Raw genomic sequence first — 10,403 nt, 5'->3', positions numbered from 1 at the left:
TTTCATGAAGGTAAGAATATAATCGATGGACATTACACAAACATTGTACGTACTAAAAGTACCAAATGACAATTAATAAATGATTTAGTAATACAAAAGTGTAGTTGGCCTCGAAATGCTAAAAATGCATATATATTTTTTGCAGAAAAGATATAAATTTTACAAAAAGGTGTGAAATCCCTCTAAAAAAACCCTACAAAGGTAAAAAAAGTATGCCAAGTACATAAAAAATATTCCACCTTGTATGCAACAAAACGTTTAATAAAAAAATATCGCTAAAAATAATTTATAAAAATTTTCCCTCAAAAAATATATATAATTTTCCTAAAAAGAAAATCAAAACTAAATATGAAATCAATAATTAACTACCCAAGTACATTGAAGCAATTGATAGGATTTGTAATTTGAAATAAATTTATCACAAATTCTATCTTGCATTTATGTATTATAGATTCTCGACAAAATGAAAATGATTTTCAAAATAAGTTCAATACTTTGTATGATATATAAAAATACATTATTATGTGTGATCCAAATAAATATTTGTACAAAATATGAAATAGCACTAATATATTGCGGCTTTTATATTAGATTACAAATAGTAAGTCATGAAACTATTTAACACTTACTGCAATAACATCGACTGTATTAATCGCCAATTTTGAATTTAAAAGAGAAAAACTAATTGATTTGTTTTAAGATCATAAGTTTTACTAAGTAGACCTGGAATTAAAAGATTTAAGAAAAGTTACATACAAAAATTTTACCCGAGTTGTATTACAATTTATACATTTTTATTATTATGAAATATTTAATTTTGAAATTAATCATAAGCTTTGCCAAGTAAATTCGGAACTAAAAAAATTAAGACCAAAGCGACTTACAAAAACTTGGCGTGCTCGAGTCAAATTATAATACACATAATTTTACAAATTTACAAATATACATAATTTTACAAAGTTTGCGAATTATATACATGTAATTAATTTCAATTATAGATTAATACGACCCGAGCACGCTAAGTTTTTGTAAGTCGCTTTGGTCTTAATTTTTTTAGTTCCGAATTTACTTGGCAAAGCTTATGATTAATTTCAAAATTAAATATTTCATAATAATAAAAATGTGTAAATTGTAATACAACTCGGGTAAAATTTTTGTATGTAACTTTTCTTAAATCTTTTAATTCCAGGTCTACTTATTGTTAGTAAAACTTATGATCTTAAAACAAATCAATTAGTTTTTCTCTTTTAAATTCAAAATTGGCGATTAATACAGTCGATGTTATTGCAGTAAGTGTTAAATAGTTTCATGACTTACTATTTGTAATCTAATATAAAAGCCGCAATATATTAGTGCTATTTCATATTTTGTACAAATATTTATTTGGATCACACATAATAATGTATTTTTATATATCATACAAAGTATTGAACTTATTTTGAAAATCATTTTCATTTTGTCGAGAATCTATAATACATAAATGCAAGATAGAATTTGTGATAAATTTATTTCAAATTACAAATCCTATCAATTGCTTCAATGTACTTGGGTAGTTAATTATTGATTTCATATTTAGTTTTGATTTTCTTTTTAGGAAAATTATATATATTTTTTGAGGGAAAATTTTTATAAATTATTTTTAGCGATATTTTTTTATTAAACGTTTTGTTGCATACAAGGTGGAATATTTTTTATGTACTTTTAATTATTAGCTTAGATATATCTATGATACCCAAGTTCTTTTTCATGATTAATAAGTGACTAAGTTAATAAGTGAAATATTATCGCTTATATATTGTGCTCTGCCATCATAATTTTAGATTATAATATACATTATCTTTAAGGTAAAGGTAAATACAGTTTGTATTGAAAGAATTAATTTTTTATTATTCTTGACATATGGGTGACCATAATAAATAGTGATTATATATGTATAGGACATTAGTTACAGACTTAAACTTCTACCGGCTATGATCATTGAAGAAGTTTTATTAATTTTGTTTTTCAGATTTTTATTTCAAGTTTTTTGGACATATTAATATCACTGCGTTATCTTCTAAGCCTTTTTTTAATAATAATTGCATATTATTCGATAATTCTTCTTCCTCTGTCCAACAGGATTAATCATGGATAACATTTATACGATTTTTAAAATCTTGTTATGTTCTGTGTAGTGAACATTATAATTGTATTTAGAGTAAAACTTTTACAACTTTGACGCGGTATAGAGGCTTAAATCTGAAAACAATTAATAGTATTTTATATATATAGTTACTTATTTATTATGGTCACTTACATATGTTAAGAATATTAAAAATTCTTTTTTTCATTATGACCTGTATTTATCTCTATCTTGAAGATGATACCCAGGTAGCAAGATAACGTCTAAAGACATCTTAATCTATCTATCTATCTATGACGACTATGACGTCATTAAGATGTCTTTAGACGTTATCTTGCTAGGAATTACCTTCAAGATAAAGATAAATACAGCTCATAATAAAAAAAAATAATTTTTTATTATCCTTAACATATGTAGGTGACCATAATAAATAGGTGACTATATATTGTGACGTTGCCGTCCTGACGCGCGTCCATCTGCCCCGAATATCTTGACGGGGCGCGAGCCGAGCGGCCGCGCTAGAAAGAAGAAAGATTGCGAGAGCCGTATCGAGATCTCCGGAGAGACGAGCTATTGTTATATTTCACGTCATTACTAATTATTTTTTTTTTGTAATATTTTGTACGTGGGGCAACCCGCCGGAGAACATCTAAAGAAGAAAACATCGGGGAGAAAAAGAAGAGGAATCTTTTGACGATAACCGACACGGCGCTAGCAGTCTTCGATTCGAGAGGGAAGATAGCGCCCGAAGAACAGGACAGCACAGAGTCGCGGGTGGAATTCGCCCCCAGCGGCAAGAGGATGAAAATCTTAAAAAGAAACCGCTGTCTTGGACCGGGATGGAAGGGCTCGGTCGGCACTGCCCTCCGAAGACGGAGGACGAACGATCGGCATGGGAAGACCACCGATAGACGCCGAAATTAAGATTTTCGAATTAACGGGGCCGTTACGGCCCCCTATACGGTGTTGTCGCGGGGCGCAGTAATATCTCGCGTGTCGCAGCGCTATTGGCCGCGAATCCGCGCATCCCTGCGCGCAGGATTGATGCCGTATCGACCCTGGATCGCGAGATCCAGGGACATACTTTGGTGCGGGCGTTCATAGCGTATAGTTGTCTCGAGTCTTTTTCGTTGTCGTTAATTGTGTCGTCGCTATCGAGATCCGAACGAGAGGACGAAACCGAAGATCATCCCCTGGCTACAGGAGCGAGTATCGGTGAAGTTGTAAGCTACCATCTCTAAATTGTAAGCCACGTACGCGATTCCGTCCGTAGACCGGCCGCTCTGTCGTCGTCGCCATTTTCGTGTCTCGTTGTCGCTCGGGCTTTGTACCGAGCTTTCGATTTTCGTGCATTTCGGGCGACCGGAGACAAGCGACCGAGGCATCAAGGACGATCGTAACATCGGCCGTAGTTGATAAGGAACCTAACCTAACCTAACCGTTCGTCTCTCTCCGGGATTCGGGGTGTCGTGAAACGCGTAGCGACCGGCTTTCGTATATCGACCACGTGCGCGGAAAATCGCGGGTAATGCGTCCGTTATACGTGCTGTCGAAAAGAGTTGTCAAAGTCGCGTAAGACATTCCCGCAATCGATCTTCGGGCGATTTTCGTTATTAATTAGTGTGTGTGGGACACCGTTGCGTGTCGTAACTTTGCGAGTATCGTCTGTCTTTGTCGCGCTCATTGCGTGTATGCTTGGCGCCTATTTCGTAAGATTTGTCGTGTGTTTGAGTGTGTCGCCGAAAAGAAAGTAAGTGGCGTCCGACGGCTGTCGATTATCGATCGCATCGACCGTGCTCGTTGCAAACGAGATCTTCCGTCTTCGCAAACTAATTAACTATCCTCGCTCAATTATTAAGCATCCTGTCGAACATATTGTTGTCGATTAGAGTAGCGAGTGAAAGAGAAAAAGGGAAAAGATCTGCACAATACGTCGACGATTTGCTTGTCGAATTTCCGTTACGTTTTCGAAACGCCGATTGGCCTCGCAGAGTCTAGCCATAATAAAAACGAGCTAGAATAAATACCAGGAAGGACTTAGCGCTTTCTTATGTTATCGATTTCGGGCAAACATTCGGTCCATCTGATTTATTGTTATTACCGCTGTCGAATTAATATCTGTTATATATTTCGCTATTTCAAATTTCCTAATTTATTGTTATTATTCTTTCTTTCTTTAATTTGTTATCTCTTTTATTTTTATATTATTTTCTTTTTAATAAATGTGTTATATTTTTCGATATTGAATTCGCGTAATTTATTTAAGTGTTAGCTTCTCGATTGTTCAATTCGGTGCGTTTGTCGAATTTTAGGAATTTTCAAAACCTCGTATAGAACAAATAACTTTTCCATAGACCCTGCCTTTCTACCGTTAGGCGAGCTAGTCGGCTCGTGGCGAATAAGGCAAATCGTCGACGTATTGTGCAGATCTTTTCCCTTTTTCTCTTTCACTCGCTACTCTAATCGACAACAATATGTTTTTCGCGTTATTATGGCGTTTAGCGAACTGATGTGAATGACGTGAAAGACCGTATCTGGCGCCCAACTTCGAGATCTCGAGACGGCCTTCGCTTCGCCGCGGTTCGCGCAGAACATCCTCCATCTCTGTTCCTCCGAGCGCGAGTATTCTCTATTCGCCTTGTGTTTTTGACGTTTTCGCTCCCCCTCGCATCCTCCTTTCTAACACCACGAGGAGGAATTGTATAAAATAAAAATAAAAATTAAAGACGTCGCAATATATAAAATACTATTAGTTGTTGCCGCCTCCCCCTCTCCAGATTTAAGCTCCCGTGATGATAGCTAGGCTATCATAATGATATACAATAATTAATATTGGTCTTATGGTTCGAATCTTTTTTTCATCTGATGGTTATTCCTAATGATCATACAATATAAAAAAATTGTTTTTTTGAAAATCCTATCGAAGGTAAAAAAATGTGCCCAGTAACCTCTTCCTCTTTTTTTTTAATCAAATTGTAATTATCACAATAGTAATCAATAGTAATCTGCACACATAAATACAACGTGATATCGAGATGCATTTGCTGCGATAATCTCGCGCCAATTTAAATTTGTTATTTCATATCATGTTTGAATGAGAAATCAAGTGGAAAGTAAATATAGTTATAACTGTATTGTAGAGATATTTAGATTCTACACATGCCATTAAGGTAAAAATAAAAACTGATAGAAAATGTAGAATAAAATAATATTTAATATTTACAATCTTCAAATAGATAAATTTGATTGCATGTGCTTTATATAAAAATCATAAAATTTGAACAGAAAATTTCACGAACAAAATACGATCATACTCTGAATTCCGGAATACATAATTATTTATGAAAGATAATTAGAATATTGTATAAATAAATCTTGAAATATAAAAAAATTCTTGAAACGAATGAATGTAAAAGAAATATCCTTATGAGAAATATCCATATGTATAAGAAATATCCATATTATTATAAATAAAAACATTTATGAGTAATCGCATTATTAAAAGTTTTAAAATTAAAATATGAAAAATCGTGACAGCACTTTTATTTAACTTCATTTTTTACATTATACAATAGATTTTTTTTTCATTACGTAATTGATATAATTTTAAAATGTTAAAAAAAGTCTATTAGCTTCATATGCAATAAAGGCGCAATAGATTAATTAATAAGACAATAATGTAATAACTTCAATTTTTTTACTATTGTTTTACAGAGTTGAACTTCGTTGAGCGATTAAGATCGACCAAATATGAGATAAATATAAAAAACTTATTAAAATATTTATAAATAAAAACGTACCTCTGATAAAACTTCTTTTCCCAAAATTTGTTACTAAATGTTATCTGCTGTAATCGATTGCATGTAGATTTAACGATATCCTCCATGCTAATGTTTTCGTCTTCCAAAATTAAAGCAATTATTTCACCCGGCAAGTGTATTATCATAGCCATCGTGAAAAATATTATAAAATTCAACGAATTTACAAAAAAATAACCGATGTTATATCTTCTTTCGCACTAATTTCGTTTATATACTTGTATGTAACTAATATGTATCACGAATATGAGCGCACAAACTTTACTCCTGCTTGTAGCACAGTCGCAATGCATCTGCAACATGAACTTTGTTCGACGTGGACTAAGCATGCATTTTGTTTAGAAATGACTCACAGCGTTTGGCCAATAAGGGACAGAAGGGATGACACCATCCTGATTGGTCAAAAAAATCAGAGGAGTAGGTATGTATGACAAATTCTTTGGAAAAAACTTTTTTTCAACAACTTCTTTTCATTTCTTGAGATTTATAGTTTTAATCTTATTCCAATGTTATTTAATGGAATTGTTTATTCTTTTGATTTATTGATATATGTATTGCGATCATTTTTTTCTTATTAAGATTATTATGATTTTATCAAAAAATTTCTTGCATTTTAATTTTATTATTCTTATATTTTATTATATAATTAAATATATAAGGGAAATTAAAGAATCTAATAAATGAATCATCACGCAATATGCGACGACTATAAGAGAGAGAGAGAGAGAGGAACCGTTCAAATAAACTTACTTATTAGTAAATATTCGCAGCTTGGCTTTTTACACAGTGAAATCTATGATAAAAGTTTTCAATGTTAGTTTACGAATATAGGAACGTTGAAATCTATATATTCAATCTTCTTTTATTCTTATCTTATTTTCCTCTTCAATACAGTTAGAAGAAACAACAACTTTATCTCTGACATACAAATACAGCATTTACTTCGTTCATTTATAGGTTTTGAAAGATTTTTTATTTGAAAGATTTTTTAACTTATATTCCATTCATATATTATAAATTATAATAACCTAATTTATATTACTTAAAGTTTTGATTAGAATCTTTTCCTTATTGTTCTGATTATTAACCATCGAATTTTTATAATATCCGTGATATAAGTGGCATACACGCCATTCTAATGTACGGCACTTCTTACCGTATAATTATTATTAATCATAAAATTATTACTGTATATACTCGATAATTTAAAAATAATATATCTGTATTTTTTACTTCGCTTTAATTTTTATATTAATGAATGTTATTCGACATAATGTATAATTTATTCGATTAATTAGTTGTTTCTTTCTACTCTTCGCCTCGATAGATCACATAATCTTATCTGAAACAACAGAAATTTAATGACAAAAAAGACGTAACAACGATAAAACGAAACACTCAATAAAACTTTATTCGAGACTAAGACAATTTTATTTTAAATATACTACCTTCGTTGAGAGTCAGAAAGGGACACATATTTTTACTTTTCTTTGTCTAGATTTTCTAAACTTTCTAGACTCTCTCTTTTTGTTATGTTTCTAATTTCTCTTTTGTCTTCGCTTAAAAGATTATAAAATTCTGCATTCACTAGATGTTTTGATGAAATTTTATATTTACGAAATATTTTGAAATAGCAGAATCTCTACAGTTATAATTTCTATTAAATAGAATTTTTTTTAATACATGGATAAAATATCAAAATTTTTTATTTATTAAAATATTTCAATACTTTAATATTTTTAATTTCCTAATACACATTATATAATAAATTACATACAATCAGATAACGCATAGATGTTTGCATTGTAATTTTTTTTAAATCTTTATGCAATTGTGACTATCATGTTAAAAAAATAGGTAACTCGAGAAAATTCTATATATACGAACTGTATATTAAAACTATTCTGTAAAATAGAAACAGAGCAAAAATTCACTTTTTCAAAATCAGTTTCTCTAAAACTGCTTTGTATATAAAAATATTTATGGCCTCGACATTTTTGTATAGGATTTTCGTCTTGAAATGTTCTAAAGAATCCGTCATTAAGAGAAAGTATGGTAGTTTTAAGTTTATGACATTCTATACATATGGTGTTTCTACTTTTTACCCCTACGCGAAAACAATGGATGTAACGGGACCCTGCACTCTACAGTAATCTGAGGGCACATTGCCTCGAACAGTCCTATTCATTATACATAAATCCATAACGTGCTTTTACATGACACGTCCCGTTACATCCAGGTCTCGTATGACTTTGATCTTGACATATGTTGTCAAGGGCATCCTCCTGAGTAACATTCCAAAGGTTTTAGCCGTCGGTCGTTGTTTATTAAAGAGTACGATTCCACAGAAGTTTACAATTTCGTTTTGCACTTACTCAGGGGTGGTGTAAAATGTATGTTGTATCTATAACACTTATTTTTATTAAAATCTAGATCTATTATTGTATATGGTGTCCGATTATGTGAAATTCATAAAACATTTTTTGTCTATAACTTTTTAATAAATAACGACCGATGGCTAAAACCAGGAATGTTGGAAATGTTGGAATGTTTGGAATGTTACTCAGGAGGATGACCTTGACAACATATGTCAAGGTCAAAGTCATACGAGCAGGGTCCCCTTTTATGCAGGTTTACCAAACAAACTATTACATTGTAGAAAAGGAGAAAAGTCTATCTCCTCCTCGACGCGTAGATGATGCGAAACTGCATCGCATGGAGATCTAGCAAGCTTGCTACTTCCAAAAGTTCATCAAATGTATTACGATTTGCTGTGTAGAATCGCAGCATATCTAACAAATCGAATAAAAAATTAAATGCCGATATTATATGTGAATTCTTTTTTATGTTTAAAATTAATAATTGGAAGTATGACTCACCAGGTTCCACGCGTTTTCTTTTTCCATCCGTACACAATATATCATTAAGTACAGTGATGCCAAAATGCCCGCACTCGACGACGTAGCAGAAGGGAAAGGCCTTTCTTCATATTAAGAGGATGCCGGAGTCGCAGCCGAACTCCGACAGGTAGGCGCCCTCATTTTAACATAACTAAAAGTGTCGGTACATTACCAACACTTATAGTTATGTTACCGACAGTATTGTCTAGAATAAAAAGACATGCATATTTTAGAAAGAGCAATGTGAAAGCTTTTCTTTACATTGTGTTTAATTGTGTTTATTGGAACAAAAAATATGTTGCATTTTCACTGCTCTATCGTCTCGCACAAGCAACGATTTTAGAGCATAGATCTGTCTTTATTGCGTACATATTAAACATAATTCTAATATCATTGCTCTCATTTAGCTATGTCTCTTTATATATATAATAAAAATATATTGTGAAAATATTTATAAATATTATATACTTATAAATTTTACGAATACGATATTACATCAAACAATTTGCATAAAACATTTTATATTGTTAGCTTTTGATTATATCGATTTAACAAATGTCGTGCATAAATTGTAATTTGTAGAAAGTTATATGCAAATATTTTTTTTATTGTATATACAGAGTGTCGCAGAGTACTATACATATATAAGCGTTTGTGAGGAGCGTAGTAAATTGAAGAAAAAAGTCCCATAGCATTTTACGATTTTTGCAATAATAGAAATTATAAAATAAATAAATTATATAATAATATTAAATAAAATCGAATGAATGTGTGTATCTACGTGTGTGTTTGTGCGTTTGTGAGAGAGAGAGAGAAACGCTCGGCCGTTTGAGCTATTGCATGGTCCAGCGTGTTAGGCATTTCGTCGGCACGTGGCAAGGGGAAGAACAGCGGGACATGCCGTTGTCATTCGTTACAACGTCATCGCCGCGCCGCGCTGTCCCTCCCCTTGCCGCGCGCCGACAAAATGCCAAACACACTGGATCATGCGATAGCTCGAACGGCCGAGCGCTTCTCTCTCTCTCTCTCTCTCACAAACACACAAACACACACGTAGATACACATTCGTTCGATTTTATTTAATATTATTATATAATTTATTTATTTTATAATTTCTATTATTACGAAAATCGTAAAATGCTATGGGACTTTTTTCTTCAATTTACTACGCTCCTCACAAACGCTTATATATGTATAGTACTCTGCGACACTCTGTATATACAATAAAAAAAATATTTGCATATAACTTTCTACAAATTACAATTTATGCACGACATTTGTTAAATCGATATAATCAAAAGCTAACAATATAAAATGTTTTATGCAAATTGTTTGATGTAATATCGTATTCGTAAAATTTATAAGTATATAATATTTATAAATATTTTCACAATATATTTTTATTATATATATAAAGAGACATAGCTAAATGAGAGCAATGATATTAGAATTATGTTTAATATGTACGCAATAAAGACAGATCTATGCTCTAAAATCGTTGCTTGTGCGAGACGATAGAGCAGTGAAAATGCAACATATTTTTTGTTCCAATAAACACAATTA

General features: G+C 31.8%; 1 long non-coding RNA gene across 2 annotated transcripts; it reads right to left on the bottom strand.

Annotated features, from left to right (window-relative positions):
- Positions 1-6,790: 6,790 nt before the first annotated feature.
- LOC145961071 (uncharacterized) lies at positions 6,791-9,279 on the bottom strand. 2 transcript variants are annotated; one of them, XR_014435553.1, is made up of 3 exons: positions 8,820-9,082; positions 8,593-8,732; positions 6,791-7,282 (listed from the first exon to the last, which is right to left on the bottom strand). It is a non-coding gene; the product is annotated as an uncharacterized LOC145961071 (long non-coding RNA). The 2 variants fall into 2 exon arrangements; XR_014435552.1 differs by having other exon boundaries at positions 6,791-8,732; positions 8,820-9,279.
- Between the last annotated feature and the right edge of the window lie 1,124 nt (positions 9,280-10,403).

This window comes from Camponotus vicinus, unplaced genomic scaffold (assembly GCF_025532165.1).
Source record: "Camponotus vicinus isolate PSW18456_S1 unplaced genomic scaffold, iyCamVici1.0 SCAF_10, whole genome shotgun sequence".
NCBI classification, from domain to species: Eukaryota; Metazoa; Arthropoda; class Insecta; order Hymenoptera; family Formicidae; genus Camponotus; species Camponotus vicinus.
Note: the sequence above shows the minus strand (reverse complement) of the source record. Positions and strands in the feature narration are given on the sequence as shown.